Here is a 27500-nt window from a genome sequence, read left to right as displayed (position 1 = left end):
ATCAAGATCACACGAACTGCTAGCCATATCAAGACCACATGCCCTGCTAGCCATATCAAGACCACATGCCCTGCTAGCCATATATCAAGACCACATGCCCTGCTAGCCATATCAAGACCACATGCCCTGCTAGCCATATCAAGACCACATGCCCTGCTAGCCATATCAAGACCACATGCACTGCTAGCCATATCATGACCACATGCACTGCTAGCCATATCATGACCACATGCAGATAGTGTGATCATAATATGGCTAATAGTTAGTTCAATATGTTAACCATATTAGAGGCACGTTAACTGCTAGCCATATTAAGGAGACTTGGCTGAGAAAAAATCTTAACTCAAGCTATTTAAATCGCTTCACTAGTCCCAAGCAAGCACATGGTGTTGAATGCAGTCAGTGTGCACGGTTGATGAGGTTACCATTAATTAAGCACTTTATCTACTTTCCCAGACTCAGATGAACTCATGAATACCATTTTTATGTATCTGTATCCAGTATGAAGGAAGCACAATGGTTTATGGTATGTACTAGCATACTAGCAGTTCTCACAGACCTCCAATTATTGCCCTAACGCTAGTTAGATACTACTTTTAAACTGCACGCAAAGACATAAATGGTATCAACGAGTTCATCTGACTCTGGGGAAGTAGATAAAGGACTTCATTGGCAACATCCTGAAATATCCCTTTAAAGACCACATCTAGTCACTTTGAACTAATGTCTAATTAGCTAGCAATAAATGTTAAAGGTTATGGTTCACACCGAAATTAACGTTTGTCTGATGTTCAGACCCCAAAGGTGGTCAAATCTGGAGTTAAGATACATCCCTATCCCACACCATCTGTTGTGTAGAACAAGACACTGTCCCTTTAATGACTCCATTAATACAGTGACTGCTATTGTGCCCACTTGCTTCCCTTTCCTCTCTTAAACCTGTTGTTTTCCTATGCTGTACGTCAGACACACTTTGTGTTCATGTGTCTATCCTATTCACACTATAGCAACCATGAGTAGCAGGTTTTTGTTTGGCTTTTCCACTACTGATGGACGCGGACTGTTTACCTCAGGAATAAAATAATGTTGGTGGGAAGCAAGAGGTCGGGACAGTAAGAGTTGTGTGTGCGTACACTGTGGTTGTGCTTCTGACACAGAGGCTGCTTTCCCTCTTGACATAGCATCAAGTAGCATTTAGTAGTCCTCACACATACAGAGAGCAAAGATCAAGTTGCACCACTTTTTGCTCACACAACAGCAACATAGACAGGAAGTGACATCTGGAATTACAAATTCTGTTTTACTTGCATTCGTTTTGTGCAAATCTGTTGCTCCACCAGGGCAGAGAGAGCGAGGGATTGGGGGTGAAAGGGTCACATCCTTACGTTGGCTATCTGTGTCAGCATAATCATCACCAGTTGTTTATATGTGGTTCTGATCTAGCTAGTGCAATACAGAAACAACAGCTGGGATAAAGCCCTTTCATGGGGCTAATGCTACACTAAATGCCTATGCTATATGTCTAATAGATTCAGAACCAGTAGAGTGCAGCAATTAGTAAAGAATTGGAGTGTGACACCAGTGGTGCAGATAGGGACAAATGGGGCCAGTAAACGTGTGCAAGAAACCAATTTCCAATGTGCATTGACAGCATGTTCACCAAAGTACTAGAGCTGTACTGCAGGCTAATTCTATATCTAGGCCTTTATTAATTTGTGAATTGTGAGTAAAGCCGGGTGGACACTAAGCGATTTTGGCACCGATATGTTTGAGATCGGTGACAAAATCCCCATATTGTTGCCTACTCAGGGGGTGCGGCTGTCACCGACGCTCGTTGACGTCCCGATATTTTCAAATATGTTTGATTTTAAAAATCGGCACAAAATCTGCAATGCTCTTGTAATGTGAGATGTGCAACAACAAGTTTTGAGAACTGCAATCAGCAATTGGCAATGAGAGCTCGTGACAAAATCAGACGGAAGAGGTGGACGCTAGCTAGCGTAGCATAAAAATAACATTGCTTCGAAGAGCTGGGAGCACTCCACGGTCTGTGGACACGAGATGGAACGGAGGCTGGTGGAACTTTGGCAAGATCACGAGTGCCTGTCCAATGTCTCTTCTGAGTTTCACCACAACCGGACTGAAAAAGAAAAGAGCTGGAAAGACATTGCCACTGCTCTTCAACAACCAGGTGCGCAAAATTGCTTGATAACTAGCTAACGTTAGGCTGTTCTTCCTTTTGCATGGCAATAATGTAAAGCAACCTATCACTATCAGGCATTTTAAAATCACTTTGTTATGAATGTAGATAGCGGTTGCTCAACTAAAAGTTTTGCGTTTATGCTGTGGGACTTAGATGGAATTTGTGGTTTAGTATGGTACCCTGCGTCACTACTTCATTGCTCCAGACCAACGCAAGGGGGAGTTAGAGCACTGATTATGCTTTTGGGTCCCAAGGAACTACAGTCTCTCTTATTTGACAATGAATGGGCGACATACACCAAAGAGAAACTAATAATTGTACATGACTTCAAAATTGAATTTCAATTAACTGAATGGTGAGGATGAAGGTGATTGAATTTAGAACAATAGTGTAAAAATTGCTATTCCTCTGTCCTGCACGAGCACATCCGGAAAAACACACTTATTATTGTTTGTTACTACTCCTCAGTATTACTTACTAAAAACTGTTGTTTACACTAAGGTTTTATTCTAAGAGAAACGAAGACTACAATTAGGGTGTGGAAATGTTAGGATTATTTTGCTCTTACTGCAGTCTACTCCTGACCCGACTGGGAGACCCATGAGGCGACGGTAGGCTTTTAAGTTCTCTCCCTCTAAAAATATAAATACAATTATTAAATAAAAAACTGGCTTTATTTGGAATTGAAACACCATAATATTAATCAAATTAATTAAGCAACATTTCTTAAAATAATCCATATACTATGTTCTTACAAAAAAAGGTTTTAAATTCTCTAGTACAGCCAATATTGAAGGCTATCAAATGATTCTCAAAGATGCGGTGGGCAAACTAGCACTAACAAGCATTAATGGTAACAATGGCTAACAATTAAATAACGTCCCATAGAATTCTGTGGAAGCCCGCAAGGTGTGCTGCAGTATGACACAACCATTAAAGGAAGAACCACTATTGCTACAGGCATTTTAATCATTTTGTTATGGATGTAGCTAGCTACAGGCATTTTAATCATTTTGTTGTGGATGTAGCTAGCTACAGGCATTTTAATCACTTTTATTGATGTAGATAGCTACAGGCTTTGTCACGGTCAAAGCCACTCACCACCGGCCATTTAAATAGTTAAATGAAAATGTTTGTGCCCCAATTGCCCACTCTTCGCCTTGAATTGAGCATTTTTGCTAAAGCCAAAGCCAAGTTGGAGCAGGAATACCCAGACTGGCTGTGTTTTCTTTTGAAGAATCTAGATAACCCCCCAAAAAAGATGTGATGCACCACCAAAGTGAGACCAGTGTAAGCATAAACACATTGAGCACATCATTGTACTATAACCTTGGGTTGTACAATATTATTGACAGTTGTATAACCTATCTAGCATGTAGTCCTATCTGACAGATTGCTTGTTGTGAAGTACTTTCATTAAACAATTCAAACAGGATGTAATAGCATTTGAAGGTCACTGACACTTGCTCTCTCTCTTCCAGCGCGATGTGAGGATAAAGATGCTGCATGAGACAGAGGATAACGTCAGAGACATCTGAAATGTCTTTCTCCACATCACCAGTAGCTCTGTTAAGACCTGTGACGTTGACAATTGACATATGAGCTATTAAGCCTCAATCACGACGTGGTACCCCTGTTGAGTGAAGTCCTTCTCCTGGCCCCTCGGAGAATCCATCCACCGCCAGCAGGAAGGAGACTGAAAATATGCCTTAGAAGAAACGCAGCAAAGAGAAGCAATCGGAGCAGGACAGCTCCAGAAGCTTGTTTGTTTTAAGCGAATGTCTGAAAAAGTACAGAATATTGGCGCCAAGCAGCCTGTTGACGCAGAGGTTACATTTGGAAATCAGGTGGCAGCTGAACTAATAAAAAGACCCATCAGTCAAAACAGCGGTCAAAAGAAACATTAGGATACTGTTAATGACGCCCAATGTGAGGTTAACATTAGACCACCACCACCTTCATATCCACCACCAGCAGCATCTCTCAGACACACACACACACACACACAGTACCTGCACAACCCCTACATGCCACCTCAGATTCGTGAGCCTCTAAGTTTTACTGGGATGCAACACAAAGTCGATCCCAGTAACAGTCAGTACATTTACATTACATTTAAGTCATTTGGCAGACGCTCTTATCCAGAGCGACTTACAAATTGGTGAATTCACCTTATGACATCCAGTGGAACAGCCACTTTACAATAGTGCATCTAAATCATTTAAGGGGGGGGGGGGTGAGAAGGATTACTTTATCCTATCCTAGGTATTCCTTAAAGAGGTGGGGTTTCAGGTGTCTCCGGAAGGTGGTGATTGACTCCGCTGTCCTGGCGTCGTGAGGGAGTTTGTTCCACCATTGGGGGGCCAGAGCAGCGAACAGTTTTGACTGGGCTGCAAGGCCCCATGCTTGTACTTGTGTTTACAAATAGCCTACACAATTTTTTACAATATGCATTTCTGAGGACAGCCTTTGCAGAGGTAACCTTTTCAGGATCGAATGTGACTGGCACTCAGTTTTCAATATGTCGCCTCTGGTGCTGAAGTACTCAAATTCTTTTCAAAATGTTTACACTGGTACTGGACGACTACATTTTTATAGTTTAAGGTGTAAATAAGAAAGGAATGTTGACCTAGTTTTATGGTTGTTCCGTTTTGTATTCAGTTTAGTGTGTTTTGAAAGCTCAGGTGGAATGTTCTAAAAGTTAAGTGTGGTGTAGGTACACTAGAATGTGTCATTTGCAGGTTGGAACTACTTTCAATAAATGTTTGAAACATGTTACTGAAAATGCCTTTAATATAACTTTATTTCAATTACTGTATTGAAAAAGAAAGTACAGCTGTCATCACATTTGCCAGTCAAGACTCAATAGTGGTAACTACATTCATTCTTAGACATTAGGCTACACAGTAAAGCATGGCTGCCTTCCAACAGAATATGAACACAGCCATTGCGTCCATGACTTACTTAAATGTGATCCTCCGGCCATGGAACCTGACCTGCAGGTGATACAAAATAATCCCTTAGCAGGTTGCGTTATTCTTTTGCACTGATTGTGGGGTTAACATCTCCTTCCAGGCTCCACAGTCCATGTCTCCTCCAGGCTCCCTCGATGACCCAGTGGTCAGCATCCTCCCAGTCTGCAAATGCTGATGGTGTGTACGCCTCAGACCTACGCTCTATGAGGAAGTTGTGTATGCAGAGGAAGGCCATGGTGATCTTCGTAACCTTGTCTGGTTCACGGTAAATGGTGGACCTAAACAACCTCAGCCTGTTAGTGAGGATGCCAAAGGCATTTTCAACTACTCTCCATGCCCTTGAGGCGATAGTTGCGGCTTCTCTGGTCGTGGTCCATCTGTCGATACGGATAGGGCTTTATCAGGTCAGTCCATAGGGGGTATGCCTCATCCCCCACAAACATGTACAGAACCACAACGTTTGAGTTAGTGGCTCAGGTGGCAGAACATTTAGAAGGCCCCAGTCCATTGCTTTTCTGCAGTCAGAGTGAGAAAACAGCCCAGCATTGGAGATTGTGCTCTGGGTGCCCACACTGGCATAACATAAACTCATAGTTTGCATCCCCAGCAGCCATCATGAGGATGGGGAACCTAGACATGTAGTAGTGATACATAATGCCACTGTTGGCTAGGGGGTTGTATGAAAAACTCAAGGGCACCCAGGCAATGCGGAAACTGCCATTTCTCTTCAAATATTTGGTAATTGCCTGCCATTCAGCCTCCGATGCTGGTGTCTGAGAATAATCAAGAGGAGAATAATTGGTACATACTGTGTATTAGTGAAATTTAAAAAAAATATGTTGTGTTTTGGGATTCAAAAATACAGCTTTATACCTACAGTACTCTGTGGTGACCAAAGCCTACATTCAGGAATTCTTCCTTCATGACCTGATGCAGGGCTTCACATGTCTCCATAACAATATTGGACACAGTGGTGTTCCCAATCCTGTATTGGGATTTGAACGTTTCACCTTCACAAGAAAAGACAAACATTTAGAAAATATAAAATGCACACATATATATTCAATAGACAAAACAATAATGTGCCAAAATGTTTATGTTCAAAAACTGAGACAGCCGCTCCCTCACAGTGATTGCCCATCTCATACCTGTACTTGTTATTGGTTATTTGAGTGATATTAGGACATACTACATGCACTGTATGAAAACATAAATTAGCAGGCTAGCTAGCTGTGTGGATTGGGCTTTATTTACCTCCAACTCTCTCTGCAGTACAGACCACGTCTCCCCAACCATGGCCTCACCCAAATTCCCAGTCTTTTCTTCTTGTGTTTCTCCGTGCAAATCCTCGCACACACAACAAGTGTGGCCAGCTGCTGTTCACTGTCTAGCTCCATCTTAGTTTTGCCACTGTCTGGCTCGTGACAAAATCTCGTTGCGGTTTCTAGGGACAGCGTGGTTTCGAAAATCCTCACAACCAAATAAAGAATCTTGTAGTGTATGACAGCCTGTCTGTGACAGATAATTTTGTGTGCACCACTATGTTGGCAAAACAAAAAACTACAGGAACGATAGTCTTTAATGTGACAGGCTCAGAGATGTTAGGATTTCGAAAGTTGTGTAGTGTCCATCCGGATTAAGTTTCTGAAGGAGGCCTCCCAAAAGTTTTACCTTATTTTCAAATATATCAGACAAAGTACATTTAATTCGATCGGAGATGGAAATACTGGCAGCTCTCTTCTTTAGCTTTCACAAGACCAGAGAGAGAGCCAGAAAAAGAAGGTAAGAAAGGGGATCAGTAAGTGCTGCCCATCTTTCCCCTGGCAAGTCGCCACCAGTGAGTGGTGCCCATCTTTCCCCTGGCAAGTTGCCATCAGTGAGTGGTGCCCATCTTTCCCCTGGCAAGTTGCCATCAGTGAGTGGTGCCCATCTTTCCCCTGGCAAGTTGCCACCAGTGAGTGGTCCCCATCTTTCCCCTGGCAAGTTGCCATCAGTGAGTGGTGCCCATCCTTCCCCTGGCAAGTTGCCACCAGTGAGTGGTGCCCATCTTTCCCCTGGCAAGTTGCCACCAGTGAGTGGTGCCCATCTTTCCCCTGGCAAGTTACCATCAGTGAGTGGTGCCCATCTTTCCCCTGGCAAGTTGCCATCAGTAAGTGGTGCCCATCTTTCCCCTGGCAAGATGCTATCAGTGAGTGGTGCCCATCTTTCCCCTGGCAAGATGCCATCAGTGAGTGACGCCCATCTTTCCCCTGGCAAGTTTCCATCAGTGAGTGAGTGAGTGAGTGAAGAGCCCCCACCCACACACACACAACAGGGGCAGGATCTCTGGGACCCCACAGAGCGCAGGGTTCAGCCACTGAAGGAGAAGCAGGGAGCAGAGCAGTCAATTAATGGAGTGATACATTTATACATCAAATGGAGCTCTCCCTCTATAATCTCTCTGGCACACACATCTCCACTCCATGCTCATCAAAACATGCAAGGTTAAAGCGACAGAGGGAGACAGAAAAGGGGGGGGGTTGAGTGGGTGAAAGAGTGCGAGCAAGAATGAGGGTGGCAGAGTTGCGAGGGCAGTTTTTCACTGAAGAGTCCCTCACTCAAGTGGCAGTGCCCTGCGCTGTACACACTCATTCGCTGCCTTCATTAAAAACATAGGTACATGCTACTTCACACTATATATCACTGGACTCTGTGACCAATGTTTGTACTGACAAGATTAGAGAAGACAAGACAAAACAAAAATAACAATAGCTTGAGCTAAGCCAAGACAACCTTGTGACAATGTCAATTATGAATCCAATTAGAAACTATTGATTGGAAAGCTAGTACGCTAGGCTAACTTCCAGACGGCTGGGTTTTAGCAGTAAGGCTGGGAATTGCCAGGGACCTCATGATACGATATGTATTGCGATTCGATGTTCCAAACATATTGCTCACTACATGTCTGCTGCAGAGACAAGCGGCCAGGTCTCAGTTGTAAATGAGAACTTGTTCTCAACTGGCCTACCTTGTTGAATAAAGGTGGGGGGAAAAAGACAAGCGAGCACGAAAAAATAAGTCATAAAAATGAATGTCCTGTAAGCAACTCGGCTCACTATTTAAAAAGATCAAGAAGAAGCTATAGGATGACAAATACCAGTGTTTTGGCACAGGTGCAGCCGAGTAGTGCTAGCTAACGCTATCTAGCAAAAAAGTCAAAGTATTGATATAATATCGTCCAAAATAATAGAGATGTAACTACATGGATTTTCCCCTCCATCATTAGTTATCATCCCAGTGTAATGGTACTTTGAGTGAGGTAAGAACTGGTGTTCTGTCCCAGCTTCCACTGCTACTCCTCCCCCACAGACGCTGGGACGGTTCATAACAGACGCTGGGACGGAACATAACAGACGCTGGGACGGAACATAACAGACGCTGGGACGGAACATAACAGACGCTGGGACGGTCCATAACAGACGCTGGGACGGTCCATAACAGACGCTGGGACGGAACATAACAGACGCTGGGACGGAACATAACAGACGCTGGGACGGAACATAACAGACGCTGGGACGGAACATAACAGACGCTGGGACGGAACATAACAGACGCTGGGACGGTCCATAACAGACGCTGGGACGGTCCATAACAGACGCTGGGACGGTCCATAACAGACGCTGGGACGGTCCATAACAGACGCTGGGACGGTCCATAACAGACGCTGGGACAGTCCATAACAGACGCTGGGACGGTCCATAACAGACGCTGGGACGGTCCATAACAGACGCTGGGACGGTCCATAACAGACGCTGGGACGGTCCATAACAGACGCTGGGACGGTCCATAACAGACGCTGGGACAGTCCATAACAGACGCTGGGACTGGGACAGTCCATAACAGACGCTGGGACGGTCCATAACAGACGCTGGGACGGTCCATAACAGACGCTGGGACGGACCATAACAGACGCTGGGACGGTCCATAACAGACGCTGGGACAGTCCATAACAGACGCTGGGACAGTCCATAACAGACGCTGGGACAGTCCATAACAGACGCTGGGACAGTCCATAACAGACGCTGGGACAGTCCATAACAGACGCTGGGACAGGTCCATAACAGACGCTGGGACAGTCCATAACAGACGCTGGGACAGTCCATAACAGACGCTGGGACAGTCCATAACAGACGCTGGGACAGTCCATAACAGACGCTGGGACAGTCCATAACAGACGCTGGGACAGTCCATAACAGACGCTGGGACAGTCCATAACAGACGCTGGGACAGTCCATAACAGACGCTGGGACAGTTGCGGGACGATAGGCCAGAAACATACAAAAAGCCTACAACAGTGGTTCAATACAAAATATTTTAACAAAGATTTGGCTGATGAAACGGATCACAACATTTTGCTTAAAAGTTGATAAACTACGAATTATTCACATTACAAGCGCAGTAATGTGTTCACTCATCTCAGCCATACACCTGAATGTTCCAAAATGCTATCTTAGAAAGAGGAAATATCTAAAGATGCAACCATAGGATTGTGCCTTACTGCCTTTGGACAGTGGAAGGAATAATGCTGGTTTCAATGGCATATCATGAAAGCTTGTTTTCTATAGTCACATTTTGGCTGTAGGCTATTAAAAGCAAGGTATGCTAGGCTATGTATAATGTCCAGGTTTCAAACAAAGATATGGCTGGCCAGGCATCACATATGAAATTATTTTGATAATGGAAAGGTATAATATTAGAATATCATTCCAATGTTGGACAAACAGGCCTATTAAAATGCACATTTGAAATTGTAAAATGTGCAAAGAATTTCTGCCTCGTGCTGCAACACTGCCTGGCTGGGGGCTGTGCGTGCGCACGTGAAGATCTGAGTGACAGAATCATTTCTAGAAGCGCTGCACACAGGCATAAAAGTCTTAAATTTACTTGAAAACGGAGGTCTACCGAAATTTGACGTTGTCCTTGTGTTCCTTGGCTATTTACACTGCTCAAAAAAATAAAGGGAAGACTTAAACAACACAATGTAACTCCAAGTCAATCACACTTCTGTGAAATCAAACTGTCCACTTAGGAAGCAACACTGATTGACAATAAATTGCACATGATGTTGTGCAAATGGAATAGACAACAGGTGGAAATTATAGGCAATTAGCAAGACACCCCCAATAAAGGAGTGGTTCTGCAGGTGGTGACCACATACCACTTCTCAGTTCTCAGCTTCCTGGCTGATGTTTTGGTCACTTTTGAATGCTGGCGGGGCTTTCACTCTAGTGGTAGCATGAGACGGAGTCTACAACCCACACAAGTGGCTCGGGTAGTGGAGCTCATCCAGGATGGCACATCAATGCGAGCTGTGGTTTGCTGTGTCTGTCAGCGTAGTGTCCAGAGCATGGAGGCGCTCCCAGGAGACAGGCCAGTACATCAGGAGACGTGGAGGAGGCGTAGGAGGGCAACAACCCAGCAGCAGGACCACTACCTCCGCCTTTGTGCAAGGAGGAGCAGGAGGAGCACTGCTAGAGCCCTGCAAAATGACCTCCGGCAGGCCACAAATGTGCATGTGTCTGCTCAAACGGTCAGAAACAGAAGCCATGAGGGTGGTATGAGGGCCCTACGTCCACAGGTGGGGGTTGTGCTTACAGCCCAACACCGTGCAGGACGTTTGGCATTTGCCAGAGAACACCAAGATTGGCGAATTTGCCACTGGCACCCTGTGCTCTTCACAGATGAAAGCAGGTTCACACTGAGCTCGTGACAGATGTGACAGAGTCTGGAGACCCGTGGAGAACGTTCTGCTGCCTGCAACATCCTCCAGCATGACCGGTTTGGCAGTGGGTCAGTCATGGTGTGGGGTGGCATTTCTTTGGGGGTCCGCACAGCCCTCCATGTGCTCGCCAGAGGTAGCCTGACTGCCATTAGGTACCGAGATGAGATCCTCAGACCCCTTGTGAGAGAATATGCTGGTGCGGTTGGCCCTGGGTTCCTCCTAATGCAAGACAACGCTAGACCTCATGTGGCCGGAGTGTGTCAGCAGTTCCTGCAAGAGGAAGGCATTGATACTATGGACTGGCCCGCCTGTTCCCCAGACCCGAATCCAATTGAGCACATCTGGGACATCATGTCTCACTCCATCCACCAATGCCACATTGCACCACAGACTGTCCAGGAGTTGGAGGATGCTTTAGTCCAGGTCTGGGAGGAGATCCCTCAGGAGACCATCCGCCACCTCATCAGGAGCATGTCCTGGCGTTGTAGGGAGGTCATACAGGCACGTGGAGGCCACACACACTACTGAGCCTCATTTTGACTTGTTTTAAGGACATTACATCAAAGTTAGATCAGCCTGTAGTGTGATACTATTGTGATGTAAATTGAGTATGTAGTATGCATATTGGTCATAGTATGGATATAGTTAGTAGACAATTGCAAGTGATTAAACCCTTTCAATAAAAAAATAAAAAACAATTTAGTTACAAATTGAACTTTAATAAAATGAGTTGACAATTCACATGGGACGATATCACTGAACAAAAAAAGGTAATATTGAATGATCCCCAATGATTCATCCATCTCCCAAAAACCTTTTCAACATACATATGTAAAATGATAGTTTCTAAACTAAAGCTTTGGTTGTCTTCCTCTCGGGGTTCCATTTCTTCTCCCTAGTTATCAAAGTCCACTAAAGGTAGACTGATTATGATTTTTCAATGCCGATACCGAATATTGGAGGACCAAAAAAAGCCGATACCGATTACTCGGCCAATTCTTATATATATATATATTTTTGTAATAATGACAATTAAAACAATACTGAATGAACACTTTTATTTTAACTTAATATAAGACATAAATTACATCTATTTAGTCTCAAATAAATAATGAAACATGTTCAATTTGGTTTAAATAATGCAAAAACACAGTGTTGGAGAAGAAAGTAAAATGCAATATCTGCCATGTAAAAAAGCTAACGTTTAAGTTCCTTGCTCAGAACATGAGAACATATGAAAGCTGGTGGTTCCTTTTAACATGAGTCTTCAATATTCCCAGGTAAGACGTTTTAGGTTGTAGTTATTTCATATACCTTTGACTATTGGATGTCCTTATAGGCACAATAGAATTGCCAGCCTAATCTCGGGAGTTGATAGGCTTGAAGTCATAAACAGCGCTGTGCTTCAAGCATTGCGAAGAGCTGCTGGAAAACGCAGGAAAGTGCTGTTTGAATGAATGCTTACAAGCTAGCTGCTGCCTACCACCGCTCAGTCAGACTCCTCTATCAAATATCAAATCATAGACTTAATTAAAATAAACACACAGAATTACGAGCCTTAGGTCATTAATATGGTGAAATCAGTAAACTAACATTTCGAAAACAAAACATTTATTCTTTCAGTGAAATACGGAACTGTTCCATATTTTATCAAACGGGTGGCATCCCAAAGTCTAAATATTTCTGTTACATTGCACAAACTTCAACGTTATGTCATAATTATGTACAATTCTGGCAAATTATGTTTTTTTTTGTTCGCAACGAGCCAGGCGGCCCAAACTGCTGCATATACCCTGACTTTGCTTGCACAGAACGCAAGAGAAGTGACAATTTCCCTTGTTAAAATAAATTCATGTTAGCAGGCAATATTAACTAAATATGCAGGTTAAAGAATATAAATTAACATGCACCGCATTGATTATTTGCAACGCAGGATAAGCTAGTTAAACTAGTAATATCAACCATGTGTAGTTAACTAGTGATTGTTAAGATTGATTGTTTTTATAAGGTAAGTTTAATGCTAGCTAGCAACTTACCTTGGCTCCTTGCTGCACTCGCGCAACAGGTGGTCAGCCTGCCACGCTGTCTCCTCGTGGAGTGCAATGTAACAGGCTTCCAAAAACGTAGAGGCCAGATTGTTATGAAAACTTGAAATCAGACCTAATTAATCGTCCATGCCAATGAATTGGTCAATCGCTAATGTTCACCTCTTGAACATCAGACTGAGGCCTCATCTTCACTGTCACATTCCAACCTTTTTGAGGATGGCTCATTGTCAGGCTCAAAAAGCCTCCAATTTGCCCGGATGGCCACCAATTTTTCAACCCTTGTATTGGTCAGCATGTTGCGTGCTTTAGTGTGCGTGTTCCCAAACAAGGACCAATTGCGCTCTGAGGCAGGTGATGTTGGTGGGATTTGGTGGATGATGGAGGCAGCAGGCGAAAGAGCCTCAGATCCACAAAGTCCCATCCACCAGGTGGCTGAAGAGATATGTTGGCACGACTGCCATATTGCATCTCCATCCCAAAGCCCTTGCTTGGAAGTGTACCTCACCAGATTGCCAAGAAACTTGCCCGCATCCAGGCCATGGTGGCGAGAGACGGTAGTGATGACACCATAGCCTTGTTGATCGCTGCACCAGACAGGATGCTCTTGGCAGCATACTTGGGGTCCAACATGTGCGCTGCGACGTGTAAGGCAGAAGTCTTCAAGCTTTTTGATGTATTTCAGAACTGCAGTTTCCTCTGCTTGGAACAACAGTGAAGTGGGCAGGGCAATATGGAATTTTTTCTTCTTACATCTGCAAGCAGAGTCTGAACATCAGACAGGATGGAATTGTTCCCCTCAATCCGTGCAATGGCTACTGCTATAGGTTTTAATAGCTTCAGGCTGCTTACCACTCTCTCCCAATATACATCATCCAGGAGGATCATCTTGATTGGGCTGTCCATATCGGCAAACTGTGATAATGGCCATTTCTTGGAGAGATTCTTTCCCCTCCAGGAGAATGTCAAACATAATGACAACACCACCCAAACGGGTATTGCTGGGCAGCTAAAACGTGGTGCACTTATTCTTCTCATTTTGCTTGGTGAGGTAGATTGCTGCTACAACTTGATGACCCTTCACATACCTAACCATTGACTTGGCTGTCTTGTAGAGAGTATCCATTGTTTTCAGTGCCATGAGGAGCAGACTCAATGCATGAGCAGCACAGCCAATGGGTGTGATGTGAGGGTAGGACTCCTCCACTTTAGACCAAGCAGCTTTCATGTCCGCAGCATTGTCCGTCACCAGTGCAAATACCTTCTGTGGTCCAAGGTCATGGATGTCTGCCTTCAGCTCATCTGCAATGTAGAGACCCGTTGTGTCTGTTGTCCCTTGTGTCTGTGCTCTTGTAGAATACTGGTTGAGGGGTGGAGATATTGTAGTTAATTTTTCCTTGCCCACGTCTGCTTCTCTGATTTGTTTGGCCTTCACTTGAACTCTGTTGAACTCTTGCTAACTAGCTGGCTCGCAGTCGACGTTCCAATTCATCCTAGAGGTATTAGATTGGGTAGAGGTCAAGGCTCTGTGCAGGCCAGTCAAGTTCTTCCACACCGATCTCAACAAACCATTTCTGTATGGACTTTGCTATGTGCATGGGGGCATTGTCATGCTGAAACAAGAAAGGGCATTCCCCAAACTGTAGCCATAAAGTTGGAAGCACAGAATAGTCTAGAATGTCAATGCATGCTGCAGTTAAGATTGCCATTCACTAGAACTAACGGGCCTAGAAGGAACAATTAAAAACAGCCCCAGAACAATATTCCTCCTCCACCAAACTGTTCTCCTGGCATCCGCCAAACTCAGTCTGTCAGAATGCCAGATGGTGAAGCGTGATTCATCACTCCAGAGAACACTGCTCCAGAATCCAATGGCGGCAAGCTTTACACCACTCTTGCCGACGCTTGCCATTGGGCATGGTGATCTTAGGCTTGTGAGCGGCTGCTCGGCCATGGAAACCCATTTCATGAAGCTCCAGACGAACAGTTCTTGTGCTGTTGTTGCTTCCAGGGGCAGTTTGGAACTTAGTGAGTAGTGAGTGTTGCAACCAAGGACAGACAATTTTTACTCACTGTGTGCTTCAGCACTTGGCTCTCCTGTTCCGTGAGCTTGTATGGCCTACCACTTCACGGCTGAGCCGTTGTTGCTCCTAGACATTTCCACTTCACAATGACAACACAGAGTTGACCGGAGAAAAGGTGGCATCCTAAGACGGTGCCACGTTGACAGTCACTGGGCTCGCTAATAAGGCTGTCCTACTGTCAATGTTTGTCTATGGAGATTTCTTTGCTCGATTTTGTACACCTGTCAGCAACTGGTGTGTCTGAAAATAGCCGAATCCACTAATTTGAAGGTGTCCACATACTTCTGTATATATATAGAGTATCTGGAGATGGGGTGTAGATTTGTTTCAATCTTCCCCAAAATAACTTATATTTCCGGCTTAAAACCCCTACATAACATCTGTCTAGCTTCCAAAAAGCCCTAAAGCCACAGGGTGTTCTGATAGCTGGATCAGGCCATAATTAAAGTTTGAGTCAGCTGTCTCTCTCTCAGTTTTGTCATCCTTCCCCTGCCCACACACACAAAAAAACTGTCTTTGCCATAAGAACGCTCCCGGTGAGCTTCGTGCAGACAGCTAAACTAACTACGGTGCCAGGTTTCCTCCCTTCCTTTCCTCCTCTCTTTTCTGTCTGAGGCGGCTAGGCATAGTTGTCAAAATTACTCGCCTAAATGAAAACCCAAGCTTTCTTGTTCCTTAAATTATAACACTTTTGAAACAAGTTCAGTATTCTGGAGTTCAGACTTTGTCTGAGCCGAGGCCAAGTTCTGACTGCACTGTCTATTCCTAAGGGCAAAAAAAGAGGTGGGCCTCTTCAATGAGCTCAAACTGATTGTCATGCCGTTGGAATAGAGTCAATAACTCCATTGAAATGTTACTGTGCAAATTTGATAGGCATACAGTACCAGTCAAAAGTTGTCACCTACTCATTCAAGGGGTTTTCTTTATTTTTGCTATTTTCTACACTGTATAATTATAGCGAAGACATCAAAACTGTGAAATAACACATATGGAATCATGTAATAACAAAACTGTGTTTTAAAAAATCTAAATATATTTAAGATTTGATATTCTTCAAATATCCACTCTTTGCCTTGATAACAGCTATGCACACTTCTGGCATTCTAAAATCAAATGAAAGTGTATTTGTCAGATGCGCAAAATACAAAACGGTGTAGACCTTACAGTGAAATGCTTACTTCCTGGCCCTAACCAACAGAGCAAATTTCAAGTAGAGAATTGATTTTAGGTGAACAATAGATAAGAAATATAAACCGTAAAAAGACAGTGAAAACTTCTCTCAACCAGTTTCACCTGGAACACTTTTCCAACAGTCTTGAAGGAGTTCCCACATATGCTGAGCACTTGTTGGCTGCTTTTCCTTCACTCTGCAGTCCGACTCATCCCAAACCATCTCAATTGGGTTGAGGTCGGGTGATTGTGAAGGCCAGGTGATCTGATGCAGCACTCCATCCCTCTCCTTGTTCAAAAAGCCCTTACGCAGCCTGGAGGTGTGTTGGGTCATTGTCCTGGTGAAAAACAGATGACAGTCCCACTGAGCGCAAACCAGATGTATCGCTGCAGAATGCTGTGGTAGACATGCTGGTTAAATGTTGCTTGAATTCTAAATACATCACAGATCGTGTCACCAGCAAAGCACCCCCACACGATAACGCCTCCTCCTCCATGCTTTACAGTGGGAAATACACATGCGGAGATCATCTGTTCACCCACAACACATCTAACAAAGACACGGCAGTTGGTACCAAATATCTCGAATTGACTCAAGAACAAAGGACAAATCTCCACCGGTCTAATGTCCATTGCTCATGTTTTTTGGCCTAAGCAAGTCGCTACTTGTTATTGGTGTCCTTTAGTAGTGGTTTCTTTGCAGCAATTCAACCATGAAGGCCTGATTCACGCAGTCTCTCCTGAACAGATGATGTTGTGTGTTACTTGAACTCTGTGAAGCATTTATTCAGGCAGTCGTCTAAGGTGCAGTTAACTCTACTGAACTTATCCTCTGCAGCAGAGGTAACTCTGGGTCTTCAATTCCTGTAGCGGTCCTCATGAGAGCCCGTTTCATCATAGCGCTTGATGGTTTTTGTGACTGCACTTGAAGAAACTTTCAAAGTTCTTGAAATGCTCCGGATTGACTGACCTTCATGTCTTAAAGTAATGATGGACTGTCGTTTCTCTTTGCTTATTTGAGCTGTTCTTGCCATAATATGCATTACCAAATAGGGCTATCTTCTATATACCACACCTATCTTGTCACAACACAACTGATTGGCTCAAACGCATAAGATGGAAAGAAATTCCACAAATTAACTTTTAATAAGGCCCACCTGTTAATTGAAATTCATTCCAGGTGACTACCTCACGAAGCTGGTTAAGAGAATGCCATGAGCGTGCAACGATGTTATCAAGGCAATGGGTGGCTACTACATGATTGTATTATTTCATAGTTTGTCTACACTATTATTCTACAATGTAGAAAATAGTAAAAATAAAGAAAAATCCTTGAATGAGTAGGTGTTCTAAAACTTGAGAGAGCGAGAATATATATATATATTTTTAATGACACAGGAGGGGACTTATCCATTGCGCAGACCGCAATGATGGCACAACAGTCTCACCCCCAGTAGTACTTTTACCATTAATTCCAATAATTTCTAATCAACTATGTTTGTTTGGTTACGGTAATTTCTGTTAATGTATTCAATATATTATTATTACAGTCTTTTACTGTTCTCATTGTCAGATTGGACACGTTTTCAGACCGCGCCACCTTTGCTACACTTGAGGAACATGTTGAAGTTTATTTCATTCCATTTACGAGTTGTCAATTTATTAATTGTCTTTTATTTGTAGTGCTCCTGTCAGCGTTGAGTAAGAACGCGCACCTGATTATGCATAGAAGTAGGCCTAGGCTACATGGCCTGCACGCAAATAAATGTCTATAAAATGTGCCCATTTGGGGATCTGTTAGCATGCTAGACTTTACTCACCACCACTTTGGAGCTTCTCAAAATAATTTTTTTCCTCACCTCAAAAAGCAAGTAAACAAAGTACGTTCTTACATCCACTGAGAATGAAAATAGTTCCTCAATGTAGCTGATGTGAAAGGGGGGGGGTGTCATGCTCTGATCCAGTGGAAACATCATAAAATAGGCCTACCTGATTACTTCTTATCACTTGCACAAATAGCCTACAGATCACTGGCTCAGGAAACTCTGAGGGCCCAGAATATGTTATACAATGTTGCTAGTGCAAGCTTCAGCCCAGACCCAAATAATAGTTGATACAATGTTTCAAGTTCCTTGCAGACAGGCCATGCAAAACCAATTTATTTGATTTATAGGATATTTATTTTTAATCAGGATATTTTCTACCTGCAGGCTGCAATGTTTTTATTTGTTTCCTTTGTGTAGGCTATTGTTACACAGTTAGCAATGGCAATTGAAGTTACTTTTATCATTTTTATTAACCATATGAAATTATTGAGATATGAAGACTATTATAAATGAAACTGTTCCACGAAAATGTGCATACGAATATCATAACCAGCACGAATATCGATAGAAATTATTAGATGAATTGGCACTCCAAACGGAAAAGGTTGCCGACCCCTGGTGTAGCATATTACCTACCTGCAACTTCGGGAGCGAAACAGCAGAATCTGCCAAGGCAAACAGCAGCGGGAAGAAGAGGTTGGGAAAGAGTTTTTTATTATTGATCTGGTTAGGCTCTCTCTGGCTACCTCAAGTCATTTGTGTGTCTTAATTATTTATTCACAGTGTGCTTAAAGCATCAGACAAGCTAAGAAGAATACATATCGTTAATTTGATACACGGTTAAAAAATGTTGACCAATCAATTGTTCGAAAGAACAGATTACTCTGGGTCCCCGAGATGTTTTAGTCAGGCACAGCCCTACTCTACACAGCTGAAGTCAGAAGTTGACATACATTTAGGTTGGAGTCATTAAAACACATTTTTCAACCACTCCACAGATTTCTTGTTAACAAACTATAGTTTTGGCAAGTCGGTTAGGACATCTACTTTGTGCATGACAAGTCATTTTTACAACAATTGTTTACAGACAGATTATTTCACTTATAATTCAGTTTATCACAATTCCAGTGGGTCAGAAGTTTACATACACTAAGTTGACTGTGCCTTTAACTTTTTATGGCTGGGGAGCAGTATTGAGTAGCTTGGATAAATAAGGTGCCTAAAGTAAACGGCCTGCTCCTCAGTCTCAGTTTCTAATATATGCATTTTATTATTATTATTGAAAAGAAAACACTAACGTTTCTAAAACTGTTTGAATGATGTCTGTGAGTATAACATAAATCATATGGCAGGCAAAATCCTGAGTTGAAATCAAAACAGGAAGTCAGAAATCTGAGCTTTGGATGTATTCACCAGAGTTGCCAATGAAATGCCCTTGAGATATGAATGATGTTGCACTGCCTAGGGGGTTCCACTAATGTCAACCATCAATATAAATTATAATGAGACTTCTATGATGTTGTGTGAGTGAATGATAGCAGAATCAATCAGGTATCTGGCAGTCAGCCATTTTCTGATCATGTTTATTCCTCATGGTAGTCACTTGCGTTACATTGCTCACGAAGAAGGAGAACTCCGGTTGGAACTTTATTGAAGCTATATGTTAAAAACATCCTAATGATTGATTCTGTACTTAGTTTGAAATGTTTCTTCGACCGGTAATATCACTTTTTGAAGTTTTTGTCCGATATAACGCTGACCAGAATTTGTGTTTGGATATGTATACCAAACGTGCTAACAAAAGAAGGTATTTGGACATAAATAACAGACATTTTCGAACAAAATAAACATTTATTGTGGACCTGGGATTCCTGGAGTGCTTTCTGATGTAGATCATCAAAGGTAAGGGAATATTTATCATGTAATTTCTTGTTTTTGTTGACGCCATCTTTGCGGCTGTGGTGTTTTTACTTCTGAGCGCAGTCTCAGATTATTGCATGGGTTTCTTTTTCCATACGTTTAAAAAAAAAAAAATCAGACACAGCGGTTGCATTAAGGAGAGGTATATCTATAATTCCATGTGTATAACCTGTATTATCATCTACATTTATGATGAGTACATCTGTTGAATGATGTGGCTATGCAAAATCACTGGATGTTTTTGGAACTAGTGAATGTAGTGCGCCAATGAAAACTCAGATTTTCTGATATAAATATGAACTTTATAAAAAGAAAATGCATGTATTGTGTAACATGAAGTCATATGAGTGTCATCTGATAAAGATCTCTCTTTGGCTGGTAAAATTGGCTGTGTATTTTAGTAAGTTGTTGAAGACCTAACAATCGTTTGTGGTGCTTTCCCCCGTAAATCCTGTTTGAAATCGGACACTGTGGTGGGATTAACAACAATACTACCTTGAAAACGATAGAAAATACATGTATGTTTGAGGAATTTTAATTATGAGATTTCTGTTATTTTGAAAATGGCGCTCTGTACTTTCACTGGATGTTGTTATATCGCTCCCGGTAACAGGATCTCAGCCATAAGAAGTTAAATAGCTTGGAAAATTCCAGAAATTGATGTCATGGCTTTAGAAGATTCTGGTAGGCTAGCTGACATCATTTGAGTCAATTAGAGGTGTACCTGTGGATGTATTTCAAGGCCTACCTTCAAGAATCAGTGCCACTTTTCTTGACATCATGGTAAAATCAAAAGAAATCAGCCATTAGAAAAAAAGAATGATAGACCTCCATAAGTCTGGTTCATCCTTGGGAGCAATTTTCAAATGCCTGAAGGTACCACGTTCATCTGTACAAACAATAGTACGCAAGTATAAACACCACGGGACCACGCAGCCGTCATACCGCTCATGAAGGAAACACGTTCTTTGGTGCAAAAAGTGCAAATCAATTCCAGAACAACAGCAAAGGACCTTGTGAAGATGCTGGAGGAAACAGGTACAAAAGTATCTAAATCCACAGTAAAACAAGTCCTATATCGACTTAACCTGAAAGGTCCCTCAGCAAGGAAGAAGCCACTTCTCCAAACCCGCCATCAAAAAAAGCCAGACTACGGTTTGCAACTGCACATGGGGACAAAGATCGTACTTTTTGGAGAAATGTGCTCTGGTCTGATTAAACAAAAATAGAACTGTTTGGCCATAATGACAATCATTATGTTTGGAGGAAAAGGGGGGAGGCAAACCGAAGAACACCATCCCAACTGTGAAGTACGGGGGTGGCAGCAAGAGGTCAACCGATTAGGATTTTTCAACAGTATAGCTTCCGTCCCTCTCCTCGCTCCTCCCTGGGCTCGAACCAGCAACACAACGACAACAGCCACCATCGAAGCAGCGTTACCCATGCAGAGCAAGGGGAACAACTACTAGAAGGCTCAGAGCGAGTGACATTTGAAATGCTATTAGTGAGCGTTAACTAGCTAGCCATTTCATTTCGGTTACACCAGCCTCATCTCGGGAGATGATAGGCTTGAAGTCATAAACAGTGCAATGCTTGACCCACAACGAAGAGATGCTGGCGAAACGCACAAAAGTGCTGTTTGAATTAATGTTTACGCGCCTGCTTCTGCCTACCACCGCTCAGTCAGATACAAGTATCTAAGTATGCTTGTATTCTCAGTCAGATTATATGCAACGCAGGACACGCTAGATAATATCTAGTAATATCATCAACCATGTGTAGTTAACTAGTGATTATGATTGATTGTTTTTTATAAGATACGTTTAATGCTAGCTAGCAACTTACCTTGGCTTACTGCATTCTCAAAACAGGCAGTCTCCTTGTGGAGTGCAACGAGAGAGAGAGGCAGGTCATTATTGCGTTGGACTAGTTAACTGTAAGTTTGCAAGATTGGATCCCCCGAGCTGACAAGGTGGAAATCTGTCGTTCTGCCCTTGAACGAGGCAGTTAACCCACCGTTCCTAGGCCGTCATTGAAAATAAGAATGTGTTCTTAACTGACTTGCCTAGTTAAATAAAGGTATAAAAAAAAAGTTTAAAAAATTGGCGCTCAAAAATACAGATTTCCGGCATTCCGATTAATCGGTCGACCTCTAGTGGCAGCATCATGTTGTGGGGGTGCTTTGCTGCAGGAGGGGCTGGTGCACTACACAAAATAGGTGGCATCATGAGGATGGAAAATTACGTGGATAGATTGAAGAAATATCTCAAGACACGAGTCAGGAAGTTAAAGCTTGGTCGCAAATAGGTCTTCCAAATAGACAAATGACCCCAAGCATACTTCCAAAGGTGTGGCAAAATAGCTTAAGGACAACAAAGCTAAGGTATTGGAGTGGCAATCACAAAGCCCTGACCTCAATCCTATAGAAAATTTGTGGGCAGAACTGAAAAAGCATGTGCGAGTAAGGAGGCCTATAAACCAGCTCTGTCAGGAGAAATGGGCCAAAATTAACCCAATGTATTATGGGAAGGTTGTGGAAGGCTCCCCAAAATGCTTGACCCAAGTTAAACAATTTAAAGACAATGCTTCCAAATACTAATTGAGTCTATGTAAACCTCTGACCCACTGGGAATGTGAACTTCTGACCCACTGCGAATGTGATGAAAATAAATAAAAGCTGAAATAAATCATTCTCTACTATTATTCTGACATTTCACATTTTTAAAATAAAGTGGTGATCCTAACTGACCTAAAACAGGGAATTTTTACTCAGATTAAATGTCAGGAATTGTGAAAAACTGAGTTTAAATGTATTTGGCTAAGTTGTATGTAAACTTCCAACTTAAACTGTACATACCAGGCACAGCCCTACTCTATACATACCAGGCACAGCCCTACTCTATACATACCAGGCACAGCCCTACTCTATACATACCAGGCACAGCCCTACTCTATACATACCAGGCACAGCCCTACTCTATACATACCAGGCACAGCCCTACTCTATACATACCAGGCACAGCCCTACTCTATACATACCAGGCACAGCCCTACTCTATACATACCAGGCACAGCCCTACATCTATACATACCAGGCACAGCCCTACTCTATACATACCAGGCACAGCCCTACTCTATACATACCAGGCACAGCCCTACTCTATACATACCAGGCACAGCCCTACTCTATACATACCAGGCACAGCCCTACTCTATACATAGCATTTCTATCTGCAACATTTAGAACGTTTCACCTCACTGAAGACATACCCCCCATCATAACAGACAGAGTCTGATGACATACCAAAGGCCATGACCGGTCCATTAAAAAAACACCGGTAACAATGGATGATGGGTCGATCAACTGGAACAACCACATTCCTCAAGCACTCACTTAGGATGGTTTATAGGGGAACTGAGAGGGGGAAGGAAAGAGAAAGAGAGAAAGCACAACATACCAATCACAAGTTACACACCCCATTTAATAGGAATGCAGTGCTCAACAATAGACACCTGCTGCACAATTCAATTCAATCATATCACCTCCGTCTGCATTGATTCATGTTTGGGCCCTAGTGGTCACATGGCTGTTCCTTAACCAAATCACTCCCACCATCTAGAAGGGAGCATGCGTGTGCATCACATGCACAACAATTGACTTGAATCATTGAATCAGCAATGACTAACACTGAGAAGTCTGATGTTATGTTATCCCCCCTTCTCCAGTGTCCACCTCCTTTTCCCCAGTGAGCTGGTATATTCCTGACCTCAATGACAGGTCCTGGGGGTTGATGTAACCACGTATGCAGAACGAATGGTGGGGTTGTCAAAGGCCAGCCTTCCACCTTAAAGAGGGATCTGTCTAAACTTTGACCTTCCCTCCTCCCCCACTCTCGGTATTCCCCCGCAATCCTCCCCTGTCTCCACATTGACTCCCCAGCAATAATTATTCCCAGATTTTTAGGGAGGGTGGGGTGTATGCCCATGAGTGGGGTGGTATCCCCTAAAGGAATTAGCCTAGTCAATGTTCTGCACGACATGGCTGGAGTGGCTTTTCACTTCACAAGCTAAAGGAGAAGGGCAGGAGGGAGGGAGGGAGGTTGGGAAAGAGGGGGGGGGATCTTATGATCCTGAAGCACGTTTCCCTCAAGGAGAAACAGAGAGCCTCCAAATCTCCTAAGAACTTTGGCTAATGAAGTGTTCACATCAGTTAACAAAGTGTTTCCCAATCCGTTCAGACCCACAGCCATTGCACTTGTGTATTCTACTCCAGAAGTAGTACAACAGATTCAACAAATGGGATCGAAGATTAGTTGACCAAATGAATCAGGTGTGTTAGTGCTGGAACAAAACCAAATACCTGCAACGGCAATGGGTCTCCTTCCAATAGGATGGAAACATGTCTTTGACCCACTAACCATTGGAAACCTTTGCATCGCTTTGCAACAGCGAAGGCTGTTTAGCAAATTAGCGGTAGCCTTAAGGTGGAAAAAATGATCTGGTAACACAGTATCTGTGGTCGATCAACACTTTGTTTTTGCATTATTTAAACCAAATTGAACGTTTCATTATTTATTTGAGGCTAAATAGATTTTATTGATGTATTATATTAAGTTAAAATATGTGTTCATTCAGTATTGTTGCAATTGTCATTATTACAAATAAAAAATACAATTAAAATCGGCCGAATAATCGGATTCGGCTTTTTTTGGTCCTCCACTAATCAGTATCAGCTTGAAAAATCAGAATCGGTCGACCTTGACATCAGTCCAGCTGGGAGAACCCACGGGGTGTGCAGTGTTTTCCCCACTTACATTTCTGATTCAAATATTCAAAGGGCTTGATGACCAGTTGAATCTGTTAGAGCTGAGCTAGATCAAAACAAAAGGTGCAGATCCCATGGAGTGAGTACCCGGGAATGGAGTTGAGAAACACCGCGAGTGGAGTTGGGGTCTCGTTCCAGATAGCACCTGACTGACTTGCGTATCAGTTCCACGCGCTGCTCTTATCTACAGTTTATCTACAGTTCGCTCCGCGTAACAGTCAGTGCTTGGAATTGCAGATATTCCTCAGGCAGAGATAGACACAACAGAGAGATTAGGAGCAAAACGTCACCAGGAGTTTAGCTAGTGTGGTGAGAGCCTGGAACATGAACTAGTGATTCTAATCTACATTACTGGGAAAAATAAATGAATCTTCCAGTGGCTATCACCAACTTCCAGGAATTCATTCATTCATTTAACCAACACCACAGCTAGATTTGGTATCAACTATTTCACTGTGAAGTGACTGGTCTTTTTAACACATACCCACACACCTAACTACCTGACGCAGGCCACTTCTGAGGAAACAAAATGAATAAATTAACACTTTTGTACCAGATGTACATACACAGGTGCTGACTTTAGAGTGGGTGGTGTGCATGTGTACAATTCCACACACTCTGCTTCTCTCTCTCACACACTGCCTGAAGGCAAAGCAGTGATGTTACCTCCCTCAAAAGAGCCTTCCCGTCTCTCCTTTACGTCGTCACACCTCACCTGATTTATAGGGGCATGGCGGCCATGCTTTCCCTGGGCAAGTGGCTCTAAAAGGCCCAGCACTGAGTTCTATTTGTCTTATTTACAGGCTAGTGAATTATTTAAATTCCCCTCTGTAAATAAAACAAACTAAGAGAGGGCTAGGCCCAAGGCAGGTACTGCAGAGGAGACGAGGCAATTTTATAGCGAGCCTGCTGCACCATTAACATTAATTGCAACAATAAATGCCTGCAGTGCTTATGTAAACTATTCTCCATTTAATCTTCCCCACAGAGGAGACCTGAGAAATAGGAAGGCAGAGACAAACTAAGGCCTTTTTAGTTCTGTATGTTGCACAGAAATTGTGGTGCTTCAACAAAAGCCACACACACACACCGACTTCACTGAGCACTACAAGCAACCACTAGGTTCCCCCAACCTTTTTGAAAATATCATCATCAACAGCAGCAGCATCAACAGCATTCTACCAACAATATTCTATTTCATGAAGACCTACGTTCACTGTTTTTGGCAATTAATGGTTTTCCAGGGATTCAATATTTGCTCTGGTGGAGGACTTCCATCTCCTGAAATAAAAACTTGATTAACGCAAAGAACAGGGCTTTGGGAAACCCTGGGTTCTGTTTATTAACCTCTTTGAACTAGGGGCAGTATTTCATTTTTGGATAAAAAAACATTCCCGTTTTAAACAAGATATTTTGTCAAGAAAAGATGCGACTATGCATATAATTGACAGCTTTGGAAAGAAAACACTGACATTTCCAAAACTGCAAAGATATTATCTGTGAGTGCCACAGAACTGATGCTACAGGCGAAACCAATATGAAACTTCAAACAGGAAATGAGCAAAATTTTTGAAGCGCTGTTTTCCAATGTCTCCTTATATGGCTGTGAATGCGCCAGGAATGAGCCCACAATTTCTGCCGTTTCCCCAAGGTGTCTGCAGCATTGTGACGTATTTGTAGGCATATCATTGGAAGATTGACCATAAGAGACCACATTTACCAGGTGTCCGCCCAGTGTCCTGCGTCGAAATTGGTGCGTAAACCTCAGCTGCAAGTATTTTACCATTTAATTCAGAGAAGAAAGCAGACTTCCACGAACGATATATCAATGAAGAGATATGTGAAAAACACCTTGAGGATTGATTCTAAACAACGTTTGCCATGTTTCAGTCGATATTATGGAGTTAATTTGGAAAAAAGTTTGGCTTTTTTGTGACTGAATTTTCGGGTTTTTTGGTAGCCAAAAGTGATGTACAAAACGGAGCGATTTCTCCTACACAAAGAATCTTTCAGGAAAAACTGAACATTTGCTATCTAACAGAGTCTCCTCATTGAAAACATCCCAAGTTCTTCAAAGGTAAAGGATTTTATTTGAATGCTTTTCTTGTTTTTGTGAAAATGTTGCTGGCTGAATTCTAGGCTTATAGCTATGCTAGCTATCAATACTCTTACACAAATGCTTGTTTAGCTATGGTTGAAAAGCATATTTTGAAAATCTGAGATGACAGTTGTTAACAAAAGTCTAAGCTTGAGAGCAAATATATTTATTTCATTTGCGATTTTCATGAATAGTTAACGTTGCGTTATGCTAATGAGCTTGAGGCTATAAATAGGATCCCGGATTGCTCGTCGCATGAAGTTAAGCACCAAATTTAAGGAAACAGACTAAAACGAGGGATTAACTGGTCCAAAAAGAAACATGCGTTTCCGCTTTCCATGTTAAAACAATTGCCCTCCTGAAAAAGACCCTGGCTTCGGGGTGTGTGGGACTGCAGGTTGGCAGTTACTCATCCTCCAGATGTCTGAACGGTAACTTTAACCGGTGACTTCCTGATCGATACACTTCCTGGACAGCTCCATTGACCAACTGTTCCCTCAGCAGAGGAAGAAGGGAAGCGTTTTTGTCGTTTGATGGGCCAAGTGGTGCCTGTGCAACTGATCTGAAATGGCTAGCTAGTTAGCTGGGTGCAC

The 27500-nt window shown here is 42.8% G+C and overlaps 1 protein-coding gene and 2 long non-coding RNA genes across 3 annotated transcripts in view; 1 reads left to right on the top strand and 2 right to left on the bottom strand.

Moving 5' to 3' along the window:
• The window catches only part of LOC135541445 (plexin-A1-like), a 402887-nt gene that overhangs the window by 363365 nt on the left and 12022 nt on the right, over positions 1-27500 (bottom strand). The gene's annotated exons all lie outside the window — the stretch shown is intronic.
• On the top strand, positions 964-4978 carry LOC135541442 (uncharacterized). The gene is made up of 2 exons (XR_010455968.1): positions 964-2191; positions 3685-4978. It is a non-coding gene; the product is annotated as an uncharacterized LOC135541442 (long non-coding RNA).
• LOC135541443 (uncharacterized) lies at positions 4981-7493 on the bottom strand. The gene is made up of 2 exons (XR_010455969.1): positions 6082-7493; positions 4981-5951 (listed from the first exon to the last, which is right to left on the bottom strand). It is a non-coding gene; the product is annotated as an uncharacterized LOC135541443 (long non-coding RNA).

The sequence above is a fragment of the Oncorhynchus masou genome, chromosome 6, assembly GCF_036934945.1.
Source record: "Oncorhynchus masou masou isolate Uvic2021 chromosome 6, UVic_Omas_1.1, whole genome shotgun sequence".
Lineage (NCBI taxonomy): Eukaryota > Metazoa > Chordata > Actinopteri > Salmoniformes > Salmonidae > Oncorhynchus > Oncorhynchus masou.
The sequence above is the reverse complement of the archived record's forward strand: the minus strand, read 5'-3'. Positions and strand labels throughout refer to the sequence as shown.